The sequence below is a fragment of the Gallinula chloropus genome (genome assembly GCF_964237585.1).
Source record: "Gallinula chloropus genome assembly, chromosome: 1".
In the NCBI taxonomy this organism is placed as follows: domain Eukaryota; kingdom Metazoa; phylum Chordata; class Aves; order Gruiformes; family Rallidae; genus Gallinula; species Gallinula chloropus.
In genome coordinates this window covers 215,827,316-215,852,630 of record NC_140085.1, presented here as the reverse complement: position 1 = coordinate 215,852,630, position 25,315 = coordinate 215,827,316, and the positions used below count along the sequence as shown (strand labels likewise).

General features: G+C 54.5%; 3 long non-coding RNA genes across 3 annotated transcripts; all 3 read right to left on the bottom strand.

The window, feature by feature from the left end:
• Positions 1 to 2,282: 2,282 nt before the first annotated feature.
• On the bottom strand, positions 2,283 to 8,276 carry LOC311189220. The gene is made up of 5 exons (XR_014617155.1): positions 8,198 to 8,276; positions 6,415 to 6,871; positions 4,327 to 4,564; positions 3,461 to 3,557; positions 2,283 to 2,606 (listed from the first exon to the last, which is right to left on the bottom strand). It is a non-coding gene; the product is annotated as an uncharacterized lncRNA (long non-coding RNA).
• A 2,280-nt stretch (positions 8,277 to 10,556) lies between these two features.
• LOC311189227 lies at positions 10,557 to 16,537 on the bottom strand. The gene is made up of 5 exons (XR_014617156.1): positions 16,459 to 16,537; positions 14,680 to 15,136; positions 12,592 to 12,829; positions 11,727 to 11,823; positions 10,557 to 10,880 (listed from the first exon to the last, which is right to left on the bottom strand). It is a non-coding gene; the product is annotated as an uncharacterized lncRNA (long non-coding RNA).
• A 2,279-nt stretch (positions 16,538 to 18,816) lies between these two features.
• LOC311205071 lies at positions 18,817 to 24,801 on the bottom strand. Its single transcript, XR_014618130.1, has 5 exons — positions 24,723 to 24,801; positions 22,940 to 23,396; positions 20,852 to 21,089; positions 19,987 to 20,083; positions 18,817 to 19,140 (listed from the first exon to the last, which is right to left on the bottom strand). It is a non-coding gene; the product is annotated as an uncharacterized lncRNA (long non-coding RNA).
• Between the last annotated feature and the right edge of the window lie 514 nt (positions 24,802 to 25,315).

The window sequence follows — 25,315 nt, the reverse complement described above, 5'->3', positions numbered from 1 at the left end:
GTTGTCTGTGGTACTTCGGGGGCAAAATGGCTGTCGGAGGACTTCCCGGAATAGAGAGTAAACTCTCGATGGTGTTCCATCGGTAAAATGGGCATCGGAGAACTTCCGGGGATGGCGGCGCCCATTTCCGTGCGTCTGCGGCGGAAAAATGGCCGCCGGGGGGCTTCCGGGCATGGCGGCGCCCATCTGAGTGCGGCTCCGGCGGAAAAATGGCCGCCGGGGGGCTTCCGGGCATGGCGGCGCCCATCTCCGTGCGGCTCCGGCGATTAAATGTCCGCCGGGGGGCTTCCGGGCATGGCGGCGCCCATCTCCGTGCAGCTCCGGTGGAAAAATGGCCGCCGGGGGGCTTCCGGGCATGGCGGCGCCCATCTGCGTGCAGCTCCGGTAGAAAAATGACCGAGGAAGGCTTCCGGGCAGGGCGGCGCCCACCTCCGTGCGGCAGCGGCGGAAAAATGGCCGCCGGGGAGATTCCGGGCATGGCGGCGCCCTCTTCATGCGGCTCCGGCGGTTAAATGGCCGCCGGGGGGCTTCCGGGCATGGCGGCGCCCATCTGCGTGCGGCGCCGGTAGAAAAATGGCCGCCGGGGGGCTTCCGGGCATGGCGGCGCCCATCTCCCTGCGGCTCCGGCGGAAAAATGGCCGCCGGGGGGCGTCCGGGCATGGCGGCGCCCATCTCCGTGCGGCTCCGGCGGAAAAATGGCCTCCGGGGGGCTTACGGGCATGGCGGCGCCCATCTCCGTGCGGCTCCGGCGATTAAATGTCCGCCGGGGGGCTTCCGGGCATGGCGGCGCCCATCTCCGTGCGGCTCCGGCGGTTAAATGGCCGCCGGGGGGCTTCCGGGCATGGCGGCGCCCATCTCCGTGCGGCTCCGGCGGAAAAATGGCCGCCGGGGGGCTTCCGGGCATGGCGGCGCCCATCTCCGTGCGGCTCCGGCGGAAAAATGGCGACCGAGGGGCTTACGGGCATGGCGGCGCCCATCTCCGTGCGGCTCCGGCGGAAAAATGGCCGCCGGGGGGCTTCCGGGCATGGCGGCGCCCATCTCCGTGCGGCTCCGGCGGAAAAATGGCCGCCGGGGGGCTTCCGGGCCCCCGTTTGGGGGCGCGAGCTTGGGGGGGGCTACACAGCACAGCTGCCCCGTTCGGGAAGCTAAGCAGGTACCAGCTCGGTCAGCGCCCGGATGGGCGACCTCACCCCGTCTTCGAATCCCCGCACATGACAGTGACACCCCCCCCCGCGCGCCCCCTCCCAAAATCTGCCCCCCCGAGGGAGTCCCATCGCCTTCGGGGGTTCCCCGGACCTGACAGTGCCCCGGCCGACCCCGCGACGGGCGGCGGAACCCCCCCCTCACCGGGAGGGAGCGGCCGCCCCGCAATGGCGGCGTCCCTCGTTAAAGCGCCCTGCCGCTCGCGCTGCGCCGCCCGGCCGCAGTCCGCACGCAGCGGGCTCTGCGCGCACCCGCGCAGGAACGCGGCGAGTGTGCACGGAGGCAGCAGAACGCGGCGGCTTCCGTGCGCTGCGCCACCCGGGCGCAGTACCGCTGCGTGTCCGCAAGGCGGCAGCACCGAGGACCCCCGTGTTCGAATCCCCGCTCGGGCCTTTCCGCCAGTGCTCGGGCCTTTCCGCCAGTGCTCGTATCTCTCCGCCTCTGCTCGTATCTCTCCGCCTCTGCTCGGCCCTTTTCGGCTCCCCCTGCCCCACTAATTACCCGTCTGCCGCTGACCTGCGCTCATTAACAACCCCCCATCTCCTCCAGCGAATTCAACCCCCCTCCCAACCCTACTGCGACCCCTCTGAGAGCCCTCGAACCCCAACATGGCCCCTGACCCCCTAGAAGACCCCCGAAGGAACCCCCAACACCCCAAAAATAGACCCTAGAGAGACCCCCCCAGAACCCCTCAGAGACACACCCCCCCCCAAAGAGCCCCCCCACGATCCCCTAAAAAGGCCCTTAGGGCCCCCCAACTCCCCAAAGCCCACAAAGAGCCCCCCCAAAAAACCCAGACCCCCCAAACAGACCCCATAAAGAACCCTAACCACCCCCCAAAAAACCTGAGACTCCTTAAAGATGCCCCCAAGCCCCTCACATCCCCCCCAAAATGAGACCCCATAAAGATCCCCTCAAAGAACCCCACACCCCCCCTTAGAGAAACCCCCCCCCCCCAAAAGCCCTAGACCCCACCAAAAAGAGACCCTGTAAAGACCCCATAGTCCCCCAAAAAGAGCCAACCGCCCTGACTCAGCTGCTGCCAGCCCCATCGATGGAAAGATGCCACAACAACAGTGGCCTTGGCCACGCTTTCTTGGAAACAACTGGTTCCCTCATCACCTCTGAATAATAAAAATTCGAAGGCATTTTACAACAATGTCCAATACAACAGTAAACTGCTGCCAAGTATAACCCAGAAAATTGTTAGCCGATTCTCCTCTGTCGAAACCGTTGCCAGCTTTGGGCTGAGATGCCTCCAAGGTTTGGTCACCTTCGTCTTCAGCCAACATTGCCAAGTCTCTTGGCTGTTCTTCTGGATCCCCTGGAAGAAGACTGGTGACTGCCTGGAGAAGTGACTCAATCTGCTCTTCTGTTAGTCTTTCCTCACTTTCTTCCACCATCTGCAGGTCAAAAACCAATACATTGTTATTCAATCCATACTTCCTTCCTCAGCTCCAAACAGGAAGACTCAGCCCCAGTAAATACTGCTTTCAATGGATGCAAGACGTAGCCTGAACTCATCACAAAAGCATTTTACAAAGTGGAACTCTTGTAATATTGATAACAACACAAAACAAAAAAGCTCCCTTGTTAGCCACGACAGCTGGCATGCCACAGTGAGACCCTGCTTCTGTTACAAGGAGAACACCACGCTCAGAACAGGCTTTCCTCCTAAAGCCTCTCAGCCTAAGAAAAACCAAACCAAAATACCCAAAGAATTCCCACAAACTAGAAACCCCCACAAAGCCCAAAAACCAAAGAAGCCACAAACCCCCATTAAAGACACACACAAACCCCAGACCCCACACGAAAAGCTGCGGGAACTCAAAACACCACAGAAGCCCCTAGCCCTCCCCCAAACCCGCAACCCACAGAACCCCAAAGCCTTCAAAAGGCAGAGAACCAAAACCCCCCCTTAGAACCCCAGTTAAAAAAAACAAACCAACAGAAAAACCTCACAAGCCCACACTAACCCCACAAATCCCAGACCCTGTCAAAAAACCAACCCACCCAACCCCTATAGCCACAAAAACCAGGAAAAAAAAAAAAAAAAAAAATCAGTAAAACTACAAACACCTTACCAACCTCCTTGGCTCATTTTCTGAGAGGAGCCTGCACCAGCAGACAGACTAACACATTTTAATCCGAAACTCGGTTCTCTGCGTTCTTTCTCTGCCCCTTCTCTACATCCTTTTCTTTCAACTTCCTCTTCCTACCCACAAGGCTGTCTAAACCAATGGATAGAAACACTAACCCAGGTAACAGCACATCCAGTTCAGATAAAGGCAATGAAATCACCAGCGCCAATACTACGACCTTCTTACAGGTACCACAAGCTCCCAAGAACTCACCTGTAACAGGAAAAGAGGAGAAACCATAGAGACCTTAAATGCAATACGCCAAAACCCGAAAGAGACTTATTCTTGTATATTGAATGTTAAAATCACATGCATAATTACTGAATTCTTTACAGCTGAAAAAATATTTTTAGAAGACGACCCTGACAGTCTACCTGCAACTGCTGCAAGATGTCTATAATAAACCCCCACAATTTTCTGTAATTAAAAACAAAACAAAACAAAAAAAAAAACCAGGAAAGAATGCAATCAATCATCCAGGTAATTCTGAGTTAACTGATGCCCTGAATGGGACAAGTCGAACCCAAGCTAACACCAGCCAGTTTACTGCAATGCTTGTCTAGCATACACATATATAAATCAAAATGACATGTGGCTAGAGGCCAGGTGCAAAAAAAATAAGACATTTGCACACCACAGCAGACAACCTGCCGAGGGCCACGATATGATATGCTGCAGCAGAGTCTTGTGGCTGTTGGCTCAAACACGCTGGTGGAATAGTCTGCATAACCGGCCCTGTGCACGATTTACATGGGGTTTTCTAAGCTATGCCTGATGTGGCTAAGGGATTTTTACTGGGCAATCCTGGTTTAAGACCAGTCTCGGCTCCTAAGGAATGCCAGCCAACAAAGATGTTTTCAGCCGTTAACAAGAGGAACAGAAATCCAACGACGAGCTGCTGCTTTTAAAACGTGGAGTCATCATTGTGACAAATGGCACCACACAGATCTCTGTTAACACATTTGTAGACAAAGTGGAAGACCTGGGGTTGGGGACAGCTGTGCAACTCAGCCTTCATTTCCCGAGGGCAGGTATGCTCCGTCAGCTGCTGCCAGGTGTCGTCGACAACAAGAAACGGGCTGCACTCTGCCGGCTTGTCCACCTCGAACTTCTCAGCGCAGAGCTGGCGAACATCTTCGGTGGTTATAGACAGTCTCACCAGGAAAGATCTTTCCTGTACACCCACAGTACACTCCCTGGAACGCAACATGAAGGTGGTTCTGTAGAATGAGAAAACACACATCAGCAACTCAAAAACCCCAACAGCTGAAGCGTCAGCAACAAACCTGTCCCCACACTGAGACTCACCCCCGCGATTCCCACGCCCGACAGCCACCTCGCCAACTGCAATACTGGTGGCAAAACTGTGGCAAGCGGAACAGAAATTCCTAAGCCAACACCCTCCTTTCCTCATATTACACTCTAACCCTGCAATTACAGCCAAACAGGACTTGTCCTGCCGAGCAAAACCAGGAAACAAAATGCAGTGAGGCTAAGCAATGTCTGAGGCAGCAGGGTCGAGAGATGGTGCCGCTGCACTACTGCCACAAAACAGGCACCTCCTATGGCCGTGTCAGTCAGAAGGAATAAGAAAAAAGCCTCTGCCAGTGGCAGCAAACGGTGCTGATCCCCAAGTTACTGCGTGATAAGCCATCTGCATTCTTATGCTGCAGCACGCAAAGTGTTTTAGGGTGCTTCAGTCCAGTCAGGACACTTTCATTGCATTAAACCGGTGACCATCTGGGGTCCGAGCCCGATTTAACCGGCTTTCCCATGACAGCTTTTTTTCTTTTTTACAGTAAGGCTTAGAGGGAAGCAGAAAGAAAGCTTCCTCGGCAACATTAGGCTAAACCCTAATGGCAAAAGCCTCGTGGCAAAAGCTGGACCTTTTTTCTGTGTTGAAACTGACATGTTCTTACAACTCCGATAACATGGAAAAAGTCTAAGTGCACCCTACAAGGAAATGCAGTTCTACCTTTCAGAAAGCATTTAAAGAGGAAAAAAAACCAAGCAACAACTGGGGGAAAAGCAACCACAAACATCTTTTGAACACATGAACAAAGCAAGCTGCTGTAGTGTGCTTTTTTTTAAAAAAAAAGACATTAACTGTGGTTACAGACTGAAAAAGATACAATTAAAGGAAGTGGAAAAATGGCACAGTGAGAAAGACCTGTTTATCAACTCAGCGGGTGCCAATGTCTGTATGCTAAACCAATCAGGCACGCTAAATCACAATGGCAAAGATGTACATTGCACAAAAGCAAGCCAGCAAAAGCTACCATTGAGAAGGCGGTTCTACCACTTAAGTTCCAAGAAGCACTCTTATCTTTAACAAAGTATTTTTACAGCTTGCAAACTGAAACACTGAAGCTTTGCAGCAGCATTTAAACGAGGTCAGGACTGACCCTGACGAAACAGGGCCTATCCGTTTCTGTTACCGGGGTGAAGCAATTATGAAAAATCAGCCCTAGAGGAGGAAAATCAAGCTGCAGTTTTAGTTCCTAATGTATGTAACACACAGATGTTTTTAAAAGCACGCGCTTTAGACAGACGGGACTGCTTCGAGAAGAGGCTGAAGCTCCCACAAGCACTCCTAACATATACTAAGTATCAAAGTTATTTATGGAGCGGCAGAAAATTGTACTCAATCATCCTCACAATATGGCATGTTTTGCCTTTTCATCCTAGAGACGGAGGGAGGATGAAGGCCTTCCGGGCTCCGATAGCTGATAAAACTGCAGGAGCCCATCACAAGTGTAGCTACCACATTGTTAAGTCACGATGACTCCCCCTGCTCGATCGAAAATATCTCACCTCATAAGGCAGAGTCCATCAGTAGATTCCCAGGTCACACAGGCCTGCACTCTGCGAGCTGAACAGCTTTCTGTACTTCCACTTTACAGCGGAACCATGAGACTCTCTTGTTATGCTACTGATGTTGCCAACTTTAGGACCACCCTTGGATGGATTTCTACTCCAACAATGTCATCAAAATCTGCGCTGTGAAGAAGAACCCAGCTTCCCTAGTCCTTTGCTTCATTTTAAGAAAAATAAACGAATGGCAGGTTACCTTCTCCATGCAGAAAACACAGATCCATCGATTCCACCACGTACTCAACTTCAGTATCCAGCTCCAGCACGTCACGCCTACTCACCCAGTGTGATAACACAGTCAAGAAGTCATCATTTTCATTCAGCCTCCCTGAGACAAAGGGAATAGAGACAGTCAGAGACAAACTGCGCTTTCCTTACCAGCCTCACCGTTTGAAAGGAAAGTGTTGCTTCGCTGCCTTCGCTGAGAAGTACATCTGTATTACTCTAGATCCTCCTGTAACCAGTGCGCAGCAAAGTGGGTGTCACCTGACACTGGCTGGACAGGACGCCAATGCCAGCTTCGTCCCATACTCTCTAGCGAGCGCAAATCTGACGATGCACACTTTGAGGCGTGCTCTCCTCAGGCAGCAACTCTGTCTTCTACAGGATCTGCTGGAGATGCCCCTCGTTTCATGAACTGCTGCCAACAGCACCTGCATTTATGGAGAATAAAGCATATTCAAGGGCCAGCTTGCTGCCTGGGACAGTGAGATATAGAATGAAAAAAAAAAAAAAAAGAACACCAGACAACAGGCTAGAGAAATTTTTGGAGAAAACAAGACAGGTGCAGATCACGACAAAGAGATGGAAAAGGAAAGTAACTGCAGTGGCCTGCAGGACAGAGATGGAAGACGAAAAAAGGAGGAAGAGAAAGCAGGAAAAAAGCACAGAGAGAAAAAGAAAAGGGAGAGGGAGATGAAGAAAGAGAAAGGGAGAGAAGAAAAGGGAGCAGGACAGTAGAATAGAGAAGTACAGGCAAGGGGGAAAAAAAAAAAAAAAAAAATCAGAGGAGTAGTAAGAAAGGGCAGGGGTCAGTGGAGGGCTGGGAAGGACCAAGACTCACAAGAAGGACAACAGGTTCTGGATGGGTAACCACCCAACTCTTAAACTTTTGGGGACTTAATGGGTACAAGGTATCCAAGAAGAAAGCTCAAATAGCAAGCCAAACAGTAATGTCTCCAATGGGCTTGGACATTTCACAAGGGCAACAAAGGCTGACAAGGAAACAAAAGGCAGAGCAGAACCTGTGCTCCATTTTCATTTACCATAAAAAATTATAGAAACCCTGCGAGCCACGGAACCCCCAAAAACCCAATTAAAACCACAAAAGAAACCCAAACCAGAAAACCAACAAAAGACCAGAGCAAAATAACCACCGAGCCGAAGAAACCAGCAAACCCGGAAACCCCAGACACCACAAGAACCCCCGATAACCACTGAACGCCACAGCAGCCACAAGAGAAGCCCTAAGCCCTCCTCTGCCAAAACAGCCCCGCGAGACAGAAAACCCACAAGCCGCAACTAGAGAGAGACACAGACCCACGCAAAGCCCCAAATCCCCCCAAACCTGCCAGCCCCGCGGCCCGGACACGCTCAGACTGACCGGAAGAGTCCAGTCGCGCCCCGCCCCGCCGGCCCCTTCGGTGCCCCGTGTCTCCCGTGCCGGCTGCTCGGGGAACGGGAGCTCTGGCCCGGCCGCACCCCCAAGCCCCCGCCGCGACCCCCTCCGCGCACTGCCCGCGCGGCGCGGAGCCCCCCCTCCCTGCCCAGACACCCCGCCGGACGCCGCGGAGACACGTCCCGGCACGGACCGGCGCCGGCAGAAGGCCGGCCGCGGCTGGGGGGGGGTGGAAGGCGCGGCGCCTCGCCGCCCGCGCGCCCCGCACCGACCCCCGGCCCGCCGCGACCACTCGCGCCGCGACCCGCCGACCGCCCGGCCCCGGCCGACCCCGCGACGGGCGGCGGAACCGGAGCCTCACCGGGAGGGAGCGCCGGCATCCCGACGGGCCCCCTCATCGCCGCGGAAAGCACGGGCAGGCTCCTCGTGGCAGCTCCGCGGTTATACTGCCCGGAAAGGAGCGGGGCATGCCGGGATATACTGCCCCGGAAAGGAGCGGGGCATGCCGGGATATACTCCCCCGCAAGGGAGCGGGGCATGCCGGGATACATTACAGTGCGGCTCCGGCGGAAAAATGGCCGCCGGAGGACTTCCGGGCATGGCGGCGCCCATCTCCGTACGGCTCCGGCGGTTAAATGGCGACCGAGGGGCTTACGGGCATGGCGGCGCCCATCTCCGTGCGGCTCCGGCGGAAAAATGGCCGCCGGGGGGCTTCCGGGCATGGCGGCGCCCATCTCCGTACGGCTCCGGCGGTTAAATGGCCGCCGAGGGGCTTACGGGCATGGCGGCGCCCATCTCCGTGCGGCTACGGCGGAAAAATGGCCGCCGGGGGGCTTCCGGGCATGGCGGCGCCCATCTCCGTACGGCTTCGGCGGTTAAAAGGCGGCCGGGGGGCTTCCGGGCATGGCGGCGCCCATCTCCGTGCGGCTCCGACGGAAAAATGGCCGCCGGGGGGCTTCCGGGCATGGCGGCGCCCATCTCCGTACGGCTTCGGCGGTTAAAAGGCGGCCGGGGGGCTTCCGGGCATGGCGGCGCCCATCTCCGTGCGGCTCCGGCGGTTAAAAGGCGGCCGGGGAGCTTCCGAGCATGGCGGCGCCCATCTCCGTGCGGCTCCGACGGAAAAATGGCCGCCGGGGGGCTTCCGGGCCCCCGTTTGGGGGCGCGAGCTTGGGGGGGGCTACACAGCACAGCTGCCCCGTTCGGGAAGCTAAGCAGGGACCAGTTCGGTCAGCGCCCGGATGGGCGACCTCACCCCGTCTTCGAATCCCCGCACCTAACAGTGCCCCCGCCACGTGCGCCCCTCCTCCCAAAATCTGACCCCCCCCGAGGGAGTCCCATCACCTTCGAGGGTTCCCCGGACCTGACAGTGCCCCGGCCGACCCCGCGACGGGCGAAGGAAACCCCGCCTCACCGGGAGGGAACTTTCGGAACGCTGCGGCTTCCGTGCGCTGCGCCACCCGGGCGCAGTACCGCTGCGTGTCCGCAAGGCGGCAGCACCGAGCGATCCCGCGAGGGCGGGGGGGGGGGGGTACCGGCGCCTCTCCGGGAGGGAGCGTCCGGTGACCTCACAGCTTCCCCGTCCGGGAAGCTAAGCAGGTACCAGCTCGGTCAGCGCCCGGATGGGCGACCTCACCCCGTCTTCGAATCCCCGCACATGACAGTGACCCCCCCCCCCCCCGCGCGCCCCCTCCCAAAATCTGCTCCCCCGAGGGAGTCCCATCGCCTTCGGGGGTTCCCCGGACCTGACAGTGCCCCGGCCGACCCCGCGACGGGCGGCGGAACCCCCCCCTCACCGGGAGGGAGCGGCCGCCCCGCAATGGCGGCGTCCCTCGTTAAAGCGCCCTGCCGCTCGCGCTGCGCCGCCCGGCCGCAGTCCGCACGCAGCGGGCTCTGCGCGCACCCGCGCAGGAACGCGGCGAGTGTGCACGGAGGCAGCAGAACGCGGCGGCTTCCGTGCGCTGCGCCACCCGGGCGCAGTACCGCTGCGTGTCCGCAAGGCGGCAGCACCGAGGACCCCCGTGTTCGAATCCCCCAGTGCTCGGGCCTTTCCGCCAGTGCTCGGGCCTTTCCGCCAGTGCTCGTATCTCTCCGCCTCTGCTCGTATCTCTCCGCCTCTGCTCGGCCCTTTTCGGCTCCCCCTGCCCCACTAATTACCCGTCTGCCGCTGACCTGCGCTCATTAACAACCCCCCATCTCCTCCAGCGAATTCAACCCCCCTCCCAACCCTACTGCGACCCCTCTGAGAGCCCTCGAACCCCAACATGGCCCCTGACCCCCTAGAAGACCCCCGAAGGAACCCCCAACACCCCAAAAATAGACCCTAGAGAGACCCCCCCAGAACCCCTCAGAGACACCCCCCCCCCCGAAAGAGCCCCCCCCCCGATCCCCTAAAAAGGCCCTTAGGGCCCCCCAACTCCCCAAAGAGCCCCCCCAAAAAACCCAGACCCCCCAAACAGACCCCATAAAGAACCCTAACCACCCCCCAAAAAACCTGAGACTCCTTAAAGACGCCCCCAAGCCCCTCACATCCCCCCCAAAATGAGACCCCATAAAGATCCCCTCAAAGAACCCCACACCCCCCCTTAGAGAACCCCCCCCAAAAGCCCTAGACCCCACCAAAAAGAGACCCTGTAAAGACCCCATAGTCCCCCAAAAAGAGCCAACCGCCCTGACTCAGCTGCTGCCAGCCCCATCGATGGAAAGATGCCACAACAACAGTGGCCTTGGCCACGCTTTCTTGGAAACAACTGGTTCCCTCATCACCTCTGAATAATAAAAATTCGAAGGCATTTTACAACAATGTCCAATACAACAGTAAACTGCTGCCAAGTATAACCCAGAAAATTGTTAGCCGATTCTCCTCTGTCGAAACCGTTGCCAGCTTTGGGCTGAGATGCCTCCAAGGTTTGGTCACCTTCGTCTTCAGCCAACATTGCCAAGTCTCTTGGCTGTTCTTCTGGATCCCCTGGAAGAAGACTGGTGACTGCCTGGAGAAGTGACTCAATCTGCTCTTCTGTTAGTCTTTCCTCACTTTCTTCCACCATCTGCAGGTCAAAAACCAATACATTGTTATTCAATCCATACTTCCTTCCTCAGCTCCAAACAGGAAGACTCAGCCCCAGTAAATACTGCTTTCAATGGATGCAAGACGTAGCCTGAACTCATCACAAAAGCATTTTACAAAGTGGAACTCTTGTAATATTGATAACAACACAAAACAAAAAAGCTCCCTTGTTAGCCACGACAGCTGGCATGCCACAGTGAGACCCTGCTTCTGTTACAAGGAGAACACCACGCTCAGAACAGGCTTTCCTCCTAAAGCCTCTCAGCCTAAGAAAAACCAAACCAAAATACCCAAAGAATTCCCACAAACTAGAAACCCCCACAAAGCCCAAAAACCAAAGAAGCCACAAACCCCCATTAAAGACACACACAAACCCCAGACCCCACAAGAAAAGCTGCGGGAACTCAAAACACCACAGAAGCCCCTAGCCCTCCCCCAAACCCGCAACCCACAGAACCCCAAAGCCTTCAAAAGGCAGAGAACCAAAACCCCCCCTTAGAACCCCAGTTAAAAAAAACAAACCAACAGAAAAACCTCACAAGCCCACACTAACCCCACAAATCCCAGACCCTGTCAAAAAACCAACCCACCCAACCCCTATAGCCACAAAAACCAGGAAAAAAAAAAAATCAGTAAAACTACAAACACCTTACCAACCTCCTTGGCTCATTTTCTGAGAGGAGCCTGCACCAGCAGACAGACTAACACATTTTAATCCGAAACTCGGTTCTCTGCGTTCTTTCTCTGCCCCTTCTCTACATCCTTTTCTTTCAACTTCCTCTTCCTACCCACAAGGCTGTCTAAACCAATGGATAGAAACACTAACCCAGGTAACAGCACATCCAGTTCAGATAAAGGCAATGAAATCACCAGCGCCAATACTACGACCTTCTTACAGGTACCACAAGCTCCCAAGAACTCACCTGTAACAGGAAAAGAGGAGAAACCATAGAGACCTTAAATGCAATACGCCAAAACCCGAAAGAGACTTATTCTTGTATATTGAATGTTAAAATCACATGCATAATTACTGAATTCTTTACAGCTGAAAAAATATTTTTAGAAGACGACCCTGACAGTCTACCTGCAACTGCTGCAAGATGTCTATAATAAACCCCCACAATTTTCTGTAATTAAAAACAAAACAAAACAAAAAAAAAAACAGGAAAGAATGCAATCAATCATCCAGGTAATTCTGAGTTAACTGATGCCCTGAATGGGACAAGTCGAACCCAAGCTAACACCAGCCAGTTTACTGCAATGCTTGTCTAGCATACACATATATAAATCAAAATGACATGTGGCTAGAGGCCAGGTGCAAAAAAAATAAGACATTTGCACACCACAGCAGACAACCTGCCGAGGGCCACGATATGATATGCTGCAGCAGAGTCTTGTGGCTGTTCGCTCAAACACGCTGGTGGAATAGTCTGCATAACCGGCCCTGTGCACGATTTACATGGGGTTTTCTAAGCTATGCCTGATGTGGCTAAGGGATTTTTACTGGGCAATCCTGGTTTAAGACCAGTCTCGGCTCCTAAGGAATGCCAGCCAACAAAGATGTTTTCAGCCGTTAACAAGAGGAACAGAAATCCAACGACGAGCTGCTGCTTTTAAAACGTGGAGTCATCATTGTGACAAATGGCACCACACAGATCTCTGTTAACACATTTGTAGACAAAGTGGAAGACCTGGGGTTGGGGACAGCTGTGCAACTCAGCCTTCATTTCCCGAGGGCAGGTATGCTCCGTCAGCTGCTGCCAGGTGTCGTCGACAACAAGAAACGGGCTGCACTCTGCCGGCTTGTCCACCTCGAACTTCTCAGCGCAGAGCTGGCGAACATCTTCGGTGGTTATAGACAGTCTCACCAGGAAAGATCTTTCCTGTACACCCACAGTACACTCCCTGGAACGCAACATGAAGGTGGTTCTGTAGAATGAGAAAACACACATCAGCAACTCAAAAACCCCAACAGCTGAAGCGTCAGCAACAAACCTGTCCCCACACTGAGACTCACCCCCGCGATTCCCACGCCCGACAGCCACCTCGCCAACTGCAATACTGGTGGCAAAACTGTGGCAAGCGGAACAGAAATTCCTAAGCCAACACCCTCCTTTCCTCATATTACACTCTAACCCTGCAATTACAGCCAAACAGGACTTGTCCTGCCGAGCAAAACCAGGAAACAAAATGCAGTGAGGCTAAGCAATGTCTGAGGCAGCAGGGTCGAGAGATGGTGCCGCTGCACTACTGCCACAAAACAGGCACCTCCTATGGCCGTGTCAGTCAGAAGGAATAAGAAAAAAGCCTCTGCCAGTGGCAGCAAACGGTGCTGATCCCCAAGTTACTGCGTGATAAGCCATCTGCATTCTTATGCTGCAGCACGCAAAGTGTTTTAGGGTGCTTCAGTCCAGTCAGGACACTTTCATTGCATTAAACCGGTGACCATCTGGGGTCCGAGCCCGATTTAACCGGCTTTCCCATGACAGCTTTTTTTCTTTTTTACAGTAAGGCTTAGAGGGAAGCAGAAAGAAAGCTTCCTCGGCAACATTAGGCTAAACCCTAATGGCAAAAGCCTCGTGGCAAAAGCTGGACCTTTTTTCTGTGTTGAAACTGACATGTTCTTACAACTCCGATAACATGGAAAAAGTCTAAGTGCACCCTACAAGGAAATGCAGTTCTACCTTTCAGAAAGCATTTAAAGAGGAAAAAAAACCAAGCAACAACTGGGGGAAAAGCAACCACAAACATCTTTTGAACACATGAACAAAGCAAGCTGCTGTAGTGTGCTTTTTTTTAAAAAAAAAGACATTAACTGTGGTTACAGACTGAAAAAGATACAATTAAAGGAAGTGGAAAAATGGCACAGTGAGAAAGACCTGTTTATCAACTCAGCGGGTGCCAATGTCTGTATGCTAAACCAATCAGGCACGCTAAATCACAATGGCAAAGATGTACATTGCACAAAAGCAAGCCAGCAAAAGCTACCATTGAGAAGGCGGTTCTACCACTTAAGTTCCAAGAAGCACTCTTATCTTTAACAACGTATTTTTACAGCTTGCAAACTGAAACACTGAAGCTTTGCAGCAGCATTTAAACGAGGTCAGGACTGACCCTGACGAAACAGGGCCTATCCGTTTCTGTTACCGGGGTGAAGCAATTATGAAAAATCAGCCCTAGAGGAGGAAAATCAAGCTGCAGTTTTAGTTCCTAATGTATGTAACACACAGATGTTTTTAAAAGCACGCGCTTTAGACAGACGGGACTGCTTCGAGAAGAGGCTGAAGCTCCCACAAGCACTCCTAACATATACTAAGTATCAAAGTTATTTATGGAGCGGCAGAAAATTGTACTCAATCATCCTCACAATATGGCATGTTTTGCCTTTTCATCCTAGAGACGGAGGGAGGATGAAGGCCTTCCGGGCTCCGATAGCTGATAAAACTGCAGGAGCCCATCACAAGTGTAGCTACCACATTGTTAAGTCACGATGACTCCCCCTGCTCAATCGAAAATATCTCACCTCATAAGGCAGAGTCCATCAGTAGATTCCCAGGTCACACAGGCCTGCACTCTGCGAGCTGAACAGCTTTCTGTACTTCCACTTTACAGCGGAACCATGAGACTCTCTTGTTATGCTACTGATGTTGCCAACTTTAGGACCACCCTTGGATGGATTTCTACTCCAACAATGTCATCAAAATCTGCGCTGTGAAGAAGAACCCAGCTTCCCTAGTCCTTTGCTTCATTTTAAGAAAAATAAACGAATGGCAGGTTACCTTCTCCATGCAGAAAACACAGATCCATCGATTCCACCACGTACTCAACTTCAGTATCCAGCTCCAGCATGTCACACCTACTCACCCAGTGTGATAACACAGTCAAGAAGTCATCATTTTCATTCAGCCTCCCTGAGACAAAGGGAATAGAGACAGTCAGAGACAAACTGCGCTTTCCTTACCAGCCTCACCGTTTGAAAGGAAAGTGTTGCTTCGCTGCCTTCGCTGAGAAGTACATCTGTATTACTCTAGATCCTCCTGTAACCAGTGCGCAGCAAAGTGGGTGTCACCTGACACTGGCTGGACAGGACGCCAATGCCAGCTTCGTCCCATACTCTCTAGCGAGCGCAAATCTGACGATGCACACTTTGAGGCGTGCTCTCCTCAGGCAGCAACTCTGTCTTCTACAGGATCTGCTGGAGATGCCCCTCGTTTCATGAACTGCTGCCAACAGCACCTGCATTTATGGAGAATAAAGCATATTCAAGGGTCAGCTTGCTGCCTGGGACAGTGAGATATAGAATGAAAAAAAAAAAAGAACACCAGACAACAGGCTAGAGAAATTTTTGGAGAAAACAAGACAGGTGCAGATCACGACAAAGAGATGGAAAAGGAAAGTAACTGCAGTGGCCTGCAGGACAGAGATGGAAGACGAAAAAAGGAGGAAGAGAAAGCAGGAAAAAAGCACAGAGAGAAAAAGAAAAGGGAGAGGGAGATGAAGAAAGAGAAAGGGAGAGAAGAAAAGGGAGCAGGACAGTAGAATAGAGAAGTACAGGCAAGGGGAAAAAAAAAAAAAAAAAAAATCAGAGGAGTAGTAAGAAAGGGCAGGGGTCAGTGGAGGGCTGGGAAGGACCAAGACTCACAAGAAGGACAACAGGTTCTGGATGGGTAACCACCCAACTCTTAAACTTTTGGGGACTTAATGGGTACAAGGTATCCAAGAAGAAAGCTCAAATAGCAAGCCAAACAGTAATGTCTCCAATGGGCTTGGACATTTCACAAGGGCAACAAAGGCTGACAAGGAAACAAAAGGCAGAGCAGAACCTGTGCTCCATTTTCATTTACCATAAAAAATTATAGAAACCCTGCGAGCCACGGAACCCCCAAAAACCCAATTAAAACCACAAAAGAAACCCAAACCAGAAAACCAACAAAAGACCAGAGCAAAATAACCACCGAGCCGAAGAAACCAGCAAACCCGGAAACCCCAGACACCACAAGAACCCCCGATAACCACTGAACGCCACAGCAGCCACAAGAGAAGCCCTAAGCCCTCCTCTGCCAAAACAGCCCCGCGAGACAGAAAACCCACAAGCCGCAACTAGAGAGAGACACAGACCCACGCAAAGCCCCAAATCCCCCCAAACCTGCCAGCCCCGCGGCCCGGACACGCTCAGACTGACCGGAAGAGTCCAGTCGCGCCCCGCCCCGCCGGCCCCTTCGGTGCCCCGTGTCTCCCGTGCCGGCTGCTCGGGGAACGGGAGCTCTGGCCCGGCCGCACCCCCAAGCCCCCGCCGCGACCCCCTCCGCGCACTGCCCGCGCGGCGCGGAGCCCCCCCTCCCGGCCCAGACACCCCGCCGGACGCCGCGGAGACACGTCCCGGCACGGACCGGCGCCGGCAGAAGGCCGGCCGCGGCTGGGGGGGGGTGGAAGGCGCGGCGCCTCGCCGCCCGCGCGCCCCGCACCGACCCCCGGCCCGCCGCGACCACTCGCGCCGCGACCCGCCGACAGCCCGGCCCCGGCCGACCCCGCGACGGGCGGCGGAACCGGAGCCTCACCGGGAGGGAGCGCCGGCATCCCGACGGGCCCCCTCATCGCCGCGGAAAGCACGGGCAGGCTCCTCGTGGCAGCTCCGCGGTTATACTGCCCGGAAAGGAGCGGGGCATGCCGGGATATACTGCCCCGGAAAGGAGCGGGGCATGCCGGGATATACTCCCCCGCAAGGGAGCGGGGCATGCCGGGATACATTACAGTGCGGCTCCGGCGGAAAAATGGCCGCCGGAGGACTTCCGGGCATGGCGGCGCCCATCTCCGTACGGCTCCGGCGGTTAAATGGCGACCGAGGGGCTTACGGGCATGGCGGCGCCCATCTCCGTGCGGCTCCGGCGGAAAAATGGCCGCCGGGGGGCTTCCGGGCATGGCGGCGCCCATCTCCGTACGGCTCCGGCGGTTAAATGGCGACCGAGGGGCTTACGGGCATGGCGGCGCCCATCTCCGTGCGGCTCCGGCGGAAAAATGGCCGCCGGGGGGCTTCCGGGCATGGCGGCGCCCATCTCCGTACGGCTTCGGCGGTTAAAAGGCGGCCGGGGGGCTTCCGGGCATGGCGGCGCCCATCTCCGTGCGGCTCCGACGGAAAAATGGCCGCCGGGGGGCTTCCGGGCATGGCGGCGCCCATCTCCGTACGGCTTCGGCGGTTAAAAGGCGGCCGGGGGGCTTCCGGGCATGGCGGCGCCCATCTCCGTGCGGCTCCGGCGGTTAAAAGGCGGCCGGGGAGCTTCCGAGCATGGCGGCGCCCATCTCCGTGCGGCTCCGACGGAAAAATGGCCGCCGGGGGGCTTCCGGGCCCCCGTTTGGGGGCGCGAGCTTGGGGGGGGCTACACAGCACAGCTGCCCCGTTCGGGAAGCTAAGCAGGGACCAGTTCGGTCAGCGCCCGGATGGGCGACCTCACCCCGTGTTCGAATCCCCGCACCTAACAGTGCCCCCGCCACGTGCGCCCCTCCTCCCAAAATCTGACCCCCCCCGAGGGAGTCCCATCACCTTCGAGGGTTCCCCGGACCTGACAGTGCCCCGGCCGACCCCGCGACGGGCGAAGGAAACCCCGCCTCACCGGGAGGGAACTTTCGGAACGCTGCGGCTTCCGTGCGCTGCGCCACCCGGGCGCAGTACCGCTGCGTGTCCGCAAGGCGGCAGCACCGAGCGATCCCGCGAGGGCGGGGGGGGGGGGGTACCGGCGCCTCTCCGGGAGGGAGCGTCCGGTGACCTCACAGCTTCCCCGTCCGGGAAGCTAAGCAGGTACCAGCTCGGTCAGCGCCCGGATGGGCGACCTCACCCCGTCTTCGAATCCCCGCACATGACAGTGACCCCCCCCCCCCCGCGCGCCCCCTCCCAAAATCTGCTCCCCCGAGGGAGTCCCATCGCCTTCGGGGGTTCCCCGGACCTGACAGTGCCCCGGCCGACCCCGCGACGGGCGGCGGAACCCCCCCCTCACCGGGAGGGAGCGGCCGCCCCGCAATGGCGGCGTCCCTCGTTAAAGCGCCCTGCCGCTCGCGCTGCGCCGCCCGGCCGCAGTCCGCACGCAGCGGGCTCTGCGCGCACCCGCGCAGGAACGCGGCGAGTGTGCACGGAGGCAGCAGAACGCGGCGGCTTCCGTGCGCTGCGCCACCCGGGCGCAGTACCGCTGCGTGTCCGCAAGGCGGCAGCACCGAGGACCCCCGTGTTCGAATCCCCCAGTGCTCGGGCCTTTCCGCCAGTGCTCGGGCCTTTCCGCCAGTGCTCGTATCTCTCCGCCTCTGCTCGTATCTCTCCGCCTCTGCTCGGCCCTTTTCGGCTCCCCCTGCCCCACTAATTACCCGTCTGCCGCTGACCTGCGCTCATTAACAACCCCCCATCTCCTCCAGCGAATTCAACCCCCCTCCCAACCCTACTGCGACCCCTCTGAGAGCCCTCGAACCCCAACATGGCCCCTGACCCCCTAGAAGACCCCCGAAGGAACCCCCAACACCCCAAAAATAGACCCTAGAGAGACCCCCCCAGAACCCCTCAGAGACACACCCCCCCCCGAAAGAGCCCCCCCCACGATCCCCTAAAAAGGCCCTTAGGGCCCCCCAACTCCACAAAGAGCCCCCCCAAAAAACCCAGACCCCCCAAACAGACCCCATAAAGAACCCTAACCACCCCCCAAAAAACCTGAGACTCCTTAAAGACGCCCCCAAGCCCCTCACATCCCCCCCAAAATGAGACCCCATAAAGATCCCCTCAAAGAACCCCACACCCCCCCTTAGAGAACCCCCCCCAAAAGCCCTAGACCCCACCAAAAAGAGACCCTGTAAAGACCCCACAGTCCCCCAAAAAGAGCCAACCGCCCTGACTCAGCTGCTGCCAGCCCCATCGATGGAAAGATGCCACAACAACAGTGGCCTTGGCCACGCTTTCTTGGAAACAACTGGTTCCCTCATCACCTCTGAATAATAAAAATTCGAAGGCATTTTACAACAATGTCCAATACAACAGTAAACTGCTGCCAAGTATAACCCAGAAAATTGTTAGCCGATTCTCCTCTGTCGAAACCGTTGCCAGCTTTGGGCTGAGATGCCTCCAAGGTTTGGTCACCTTCGTCTTCAGCCAACATTGCCAAGTCTCTTGGCTGTTCTTCTGGATCCCCTGGAAGAAGACTGGTGACTGCCTGGAGAAGTGACTCAATCTGCTCTTCTGTTAGTCTTTCCTCACTTTCTTCCACCATCTGCAGGTCAAAAACCAATACATTGTTATTCAATCCATACTTCCTTCCTCAGCTCCAAACAGGAAGACTCAGCCCCAGTAAATACTGCTGTCAATGGATGCAAGACGTAGCCTGAACTCATCACAAAAGCATTTTACAAAGTGGAACTCTTGTAATATTGATAACAACACAAAACAAAAAAGCTCCCTTGTTAGCCACGACAGCTGGCATGCCACAGTGAGACCCTGCTTCTGTTACAAGGAGAACACCACGCTCAGAACAGGCTTTCCTCCTAAAGCCTCTCAGCCTAAGAAAAACCAAACCAAAATACCCAAAGAATTCCCACAAACTAGAAACCCCCACAAAGCCCAAAAACCAAAGAAGCCACAAACCCCCATTAAAGACACACACAAACCCCAGACCCCACAAGAAAAGCTGCGGGAACTCAAAACACCACAGAAGCCCCTAGCCCTCCCCCAAACCCGCAACCCACAGAACCCCAAAGCCTTCAAAAGGCAGAGAACCAAAACCCCCCCTTAGAACCCCAGTTAAAAAAAACAAACCAACAGAAAAACCTCACAAGCCCACACTAACCCCACAAATCCCAGACCCTGTCAAAAAACCAACCCACCCAACCCCTATAGCCACAAAAACCAGGAAAAAAAAAAAATCAGTAAAACTACAAACACCTTACCAACCTCCTTGGCTCATTTTCTGAGAGGAGCCTGCACCAGCAGACAGACTAACACATTTTAATCCGAAACTCGGTTCTCTGCGTTCTTTCTCTGCCCCTTCTCTACATCCTTTTCTTTCAACTTCCTCTTCCTACCCACAAGGCTGTCTAAACCAATGGATAGAAACACTAACCCAGGTAACAGCACATCCAGTTCAGATAAAGGCAATGAAATCACCAGCGCCAATACTACGACCTTCTTACAGGTACCACAAGCTCCCAAGAACTCACCTGTAACAGGAAAAGAGGAGAAACCATAGAGACCTTAAATGCAATACGCCAAAACCCGAAAGAGACTTATTCTTGTATATTGAATGTTAAAATCACATGCATAATTACTGAATTCTTTACAGCTGAAAAAATATTTTTAGAAGACGACCCTGACAGTCTACCTGCAACTGCTGCAAGATGTCTATAATAAACCCCCACAATTTTCTGTAATTAAAAACAAAACAAAACAAAAAAAAAAACAGGAAAGAATGCAATCAATCATCCAGGTAATTCTGAGTTAACTGATGCCCTGAATGGGACAAGTCGAACCCAAGCTAACACCAGCCAGTTTACTGCAATGCTTGTCTAGCATACACATATATAAATCAAAATGACATGTGGCTAGAGGCCAGGTGCAAAAAAAATAAGACATTTGCACACCACAGCAGACAACCTGCCGAGGGCCACGATATGATATGCTGCAGCAGAGTCTTGTGGCTGTTCGCTCAAACACGCTGGTGGAATAGTCTGCATAACCGGCCCTGTGCACGATTTACATGGGGTTTTCTAAGCTATGCCTGATGTGGCTAAGGGATTTTTACTGGGCAATCCTGGTTTAAGACCAGTCTCGGCTCCTAAGGAATGCCAGCCAACAAAGATGTTTTCAGCCGTTAACAAGAGGAACAGAAATCCAACGACGAGCTGCTGCTTTTAAAACGTGGAGTCATCATTGTGACAAATGGCACCACACAGATCTCTGTTAACACATTTGTAGACAAAGTGGAAGACCTGGGGTTGGGGACAGCTGTGCAACTCAGCCTTCATTTCCCGAGGGCAGGTATGCTCCGTCAGCTGCTGCCAGGTGTCGTCGACAACAAGAAACGGGCTGCACTCTGCCGGCTTGTCCACCTCGAACTTCTCAGCGCAGAGCTGGCGAACATCTTCGGTGGTTATAGACAGTCTCACCAGGAAAGATCTTTCCTGTACACCCACAGTACACTCCCTGGAACGCAACATGAAGGTGGTTCTGTAGAATGAGAAAACACACATCAGCAACTCAAAAACCCCAACAGCTGAAGCGTCAGCAACAAACCTGTCCCCACACTGAGACTCACCCCCGCGATTCCCACGCCCGACAGCCACCTCGCCAACTGCAATACTGGTGGCAAAACTGTGGCAAGCGGAACAGAAATTCCTAAGCCAACACCCTCCTTTCCTCATATTACACTCTAACCCTGCAATTACAGCCAAACAGGACTTGTCCTGCCGAGCAAAACCAGGAAACAAAATGCAGTGAGGCTAAGCAATGTCTGAGGCAGCAGGGTCGAGAGATGGTGCCGCTGCACTACTGCCACAAAACAGGCACCTCCTATGGCCGTGTCAGTCAGAAGGAATAAGAAAAAAGCCTCTGCCAGTGGCAGCAAACGGTGCTGATCCCCAAGTTACTGCGTGATAAGCCATCTGCATTCTTATGCTGCAGCACGCAAAGTGTTTTAGGGTGCTTCAGTCCAGTCAGGACACTTTCATTGCATTAAACCGGTGACCATCTGGGGTCCGAGCCCGATTTAACCGGCTTTCCCATGACAGCTTTTTTTCTTTTTTACAGTAAGGCTTAGAGGGAAGCAGAAAGAAAGCTTCCTCGGCAACATTAGGCTAAACCCTAATGGCAAAAGCCTCGTGGCAAAAGCTGGACCTTTTTTCTGTGTTGAAACTGACATGTTCTTACAACTCCGATAACATGGAAAAAGTCTAAGTGCACCCTACAAGGAAATGCAGTTCTACCTTTCAGAAAGCATTTAAAGAGGAAAAAAAACCAAGCAACAACTGGGGGAAAAGCAACCACAAACATCTTTTGAACACATGAACAAAGCAAGCTGCTGTAGTGTGCTTTTTTTTAAAAAAAAAGACATTAACTGTGGTTACAGACTGAAAAAGATACAATTAAAGGAAGTGGAAAAATGGCACAGTGAGAAAGACCTGTTTATCAACTCAGCGGGTGCCAATGTCTGTATGCTAAACCAATCAGGCACGCTAAATCACAATGGCAAAGATGTACATTGCACAAAAGCAAGCCAGCAAAAGCTACCATTGAGAAGGCGGTTCTACCACTTAAGTTCCAAGAAGCACTCTTATCTTTAACAAAGTATTTTTACAGCTTGCAAACTGAAACACTGAAGCTTTGCAGCAGCATTTAAACGAGGTCAGGACTGACCCTGACGAAACAGGGCCTATCCGTTTCTGTTACCGGGGTGAAGCAATTATGAAAAATCAGCCCTAGAGGAGGAAAATCAAGCTGCAGTTTTAGTTCCTAATGTATGTAACACACAGATGTTTTTAAAAGCACGCGCTTTAGACAGACGGGACTGCTTCGAGAAGAGGCTGAAGCTCCCACAAGCACTCCTAACATATACTAAGTATCAAAGTTATTTATGGAGCGGCAGAAAATTGTACTCAATCATCCTCACAATATGGCATGTTTTGCCTTTTCATCCTAGAGACGGAGGGAGGATGAAGGCCTTCCGGGCTCCGATAGCTGATAAAACTGCAGGAGCCCATCACAAGTGTAGCTACCACATTGTTAAGTCACGATGACTCCCCCTGCTCAATCGAAAATATCTCACCTCATAAGGCAGAGTCCATCAGTAGATTCCCAGGTCACACAGGCCTGCACTCTGCGAGCTGAACAGCTTTCTGTACTTCCACTTTACAGCGGAACCATGAGACTCTCTTGTTATGCTACTGATGTTGCCAACTTTAGGACCACCCTTGGATGGATTTCTACTCCAACAATGTCATCAAAATCTGCGCTGTGAAGAAGAACCCAGCTTCCCTAGTCCTTTGCTTCATTTTAAGAAAAATAAACGAATGGCAGGTTACCTTCTCCATGCAGAAAACACAGATCCATCGATTCCACCACGTACTCAACTTCAGTATCCAGCTCCAGCACGTCACGCCTACTCACCCAGTGTGATAACACAGTCAAGAAGTCATCATTTTCATTCAGCCTCCCTGAGACAAAGGGAATAGAGACAGTCAGAGACAAACTGCGCTTTCCTTACCAGCCTCACCGTTTGAAAGGAAAGTGTTGCTTCGCTGCCTTCGCTGAGAAGTACATCTGTATTACTCTAGATCCTCCTGTAACCAGTGCGCAGCAAAGTGGGTGTCACCTGACACTGGCTGGACAGGACGCCAATGCCAGCTTCGTCCCATACTCTCTAGCGAGCGCAAATCTGACGATGCACACTTTGAGGCGTGCTCTCCTCAGGCAGCAACTCTGTCTTCTACAGGATCTGCTGGAGATGCCCCTCGTTTCATGAACTGCTGCCAACAGCACCTGCATTTATGGAGAATAAAGCATATTCAAGGGCCAGCTTGCTGCCTGGGACAGTGAGATATAGAATGAAAAAAAAAAAAAAAAGAACACCAGACAACAGGCTAGAGAAATTTTTGGAGAAAACAAGACAGGTGCAGATCACGACAAAGAGATGGAAAAGGAAAGTAACTGCAGTGGCCTGCAGGACAGAGATGGAAGACGAAAAAAGGAGGAAGAGAAAGCAGGAAAAAAGCACAGAGAGAAAAAGAAAAGGGAGAGGGAGATGAAGAAAGAGAAAGGGAGAGAAGAAAAGGGAGCAGGACAGTAGAATAGAGAAGTACAGGCAAGGGGGAAAAAAAAAAAAAAAAAAATCAGAGGAGTAGTAAGAAAGGGCAGGGGTCAGTGGAGGGCTGGGAAGGACCAAGACTCACAAGAAGGACAACAGGTTCTGGATGGGTAACCACCCAACTCTTAAACTTTTGGGGACTTAATGGGTACAAGGTATCCAAGAAGAAAGCTCAAATAGCAAGCCAAACAGTAATGTCTCCAATGGGCTTGGACATTTCACAAGGGCAACAAAGGCTGACAAGGAAACAAAAGGCAGAGCAGAACCTGTGCTCCATTTTCATTTACCATAAAAAATTATAGAAACCCTGCGAGCCACGGAACCCCCAAAAACCCAATTAAAACCACAAAAGAAACCCAAACCAGAAAACCAACAAAAGACCAGAGCAAAATAACCACCGAGCCGAAGAAACCAGCAAACCCGGAAACCCCAGACACCACAAGAACCCCCGATAACCACTGAACGCCACAGCAGCCACAAGAGAAGCCCTAAGCCCTCCTCTGCCAAAACAGCCCCGCGAGACAGAAAACCCACAAGCCGCAACTAGAGAGAGACACAGACCCACGCAAAGCCCCAAATCCCCCCAAACCTGCCAGCCCCGCGGCCCGGACACGCTCAGACTGACCGGAAGAGCCCAGTCGCGCCCCGCCCCGCCGGCCCCTTCGGTGCCCCGTGTCTCCCGTGCCGGCTGCTCGGGGAACGGGAGCTCTGGCCCGGCCGCACCCCCAAGCCCCCGCCGCGACCCCCTCCGCGCACTGCCCGCGCGGCGCGGAGCCCCCCCTCCCGGCCCAGACACCCCGCCGGACGCCGCGGAGACACGTCCCGGCACGGACCGGCGCCGGCAGAAGGCCGGCCGCGGCTGGGGGGGGGTGGAAGGCGCGGCGCCTCGCCGCCCGCGCGCCCCGCACCGACCCCCGGCCCGCCGCGACCACTCGCGCCGCGACCCGCCGACCGCCCGGCCCCGGCCGACCCCGCGACGGGCGGCGGAACCGGAGCCTCACCGGGAGGGAGCGCCGGCATCCCGACGGGCCCCCTCATCGCCGCGGAAAGCACGGGCAGGCTCCTCGTGGCAGCTCCGCGGTTATACTGCCCGGAAAGGAGCGGGGCATGCCGGGATATACTGCCCCGGAAAGGAGCGGGGCATGCCGGGATATACTCCCCCGCAAGGGAGCGGGGCATGCCGGGATACATTACAGTGCGGCTCCGGCGGAAAAATGGCCGCCGGAGGACTTCCGGGCATGGCGGCGCCCATCTCCGTACGGCTCCGGCGGTTAAATGGCGACCGAGGGGCTTACGGGCATGGCGGCGCCCATCTCCGTGCGGCTCCGGCGGAAAAATGGCCGCCGGGGGGCTTCCGGGCATGGCGGCGCCCATCTCCGTACGGCTCCGGCGGTTAAAAGGCGGCCGGGGGGCTTCCGGGCATGGCGGCGCCCATCTCCGTGCGGCTCCAACGGAAAAATGGCCGCCGGGGGGCTTCCGGGCATGGCGGCGCCCATCTCCGTACGGCTTCGGCGGTTAAAAGGCGGCCGGGGGGCTTCCGGGCATGGCGGCGCCCATCTCCGTACGGCTTCGGCGGTTAAAAGGCGGCCGGGGG